Source organism: Cynara cardunculus (genome assembly GCF_001531365.2).
Source record: "Cynara cardunculus var. scolymus isolate 2C chromosome LG 10, CcrdV1, whole genome shotgun sequence".
In the NCBI taxonomy this organism is placed as follows: domain Eukaryota; kingdom Viridiplantae; phylum Streptophyta; class Magnoliopsida; order Asterales; family Asteraceae; genus Cynara; species Cynara cardunculus.
Window position 1 is genome coordinate 18,000,032 of NC_037537.1, and position 1,115 is coordinate 18,001,146.

Sequence of the window (1,115 nt, forward strand, 5' to 3'; positions counted from 1 at the left end):
ATATATATATATATATATATAGACTTGGGATTATGTGAGACCAACCTGTTTTTGTGAGACCCATGACACCAGCATTTTATACTTGAAACTTCACAACAAAATGCTGTGAAAGTGACTTTTTAAAACCTTCACAGTGTTTTTGCTGTGAAGGTTCAACTTTTTTAAACTTTCACAACGTTTTTACTGTGAAGTTTACGTGTAAAAATATGGTCTTACGTGAACCAAATCCTATATATATATATATATATATCATAAATTAATATGTGTCATTTTAGAATATAAATCCTTAAACTTTGATTAAAATTTCAAGTTTTACACTTTTGGTCTTGATTGCTTTGATTCTAATATGTAAATGTGCTGACCCAACTTCATTAAATAAATAACTTGTTCATAATTATATTCATTAAATGTAGTCAATTAGTCAGTTTTATATGACACTTTTAATTGAAAGTTATCTTATTAGCTATTTTATATGACAATATTTGAAAAAATATGATACAAAAACAATTGTCCGATAAAAAGATGGGCTTATAGAACATTTTTTATAAAACTTGTTAAGATATCTAAAAGTGTCATATAAACTTATTACAACGCCTTTAGATAGGACTTTTTATTTTGGTTCTATAAATTGAGTCCTATAAATTAGTCTAATATGACGCTTTAAAATTTGTGGCGTCCTATAAACTCAATTTTGTTATAGTGAGCCTCCAGCTTTTAGCTATTGCTGAAGATGCAGTGTCCAGAAATTGAAATTCTGTTGCAACTACCTTTTGACTTTATCTATTAACGGTTGTAACCGTTGAACCGCCAATAACCGCGTATAACCATCGATCTATCTTATAAATTTGTAAAAACGAGAATCTGGGTAAATATATCAATTTTCAGAGTCTTTGAAATATAGTGAAAGACTTAAGAATTATTCTAATACGAAATTCGTGAACCAAAGGCAAATAAAGGGTCGAATTATTGTATTCAGAAAGTGCTTTTCGACACGATTCTTGAGTTCTATCCGGTCCAAAAATCATTCCTTATACACAGTCCCTAACACTTTATGATATGAATTGATGAAATAAAGAGAAGCAACATATTTAAATTCATAGAATATAATTATTTAA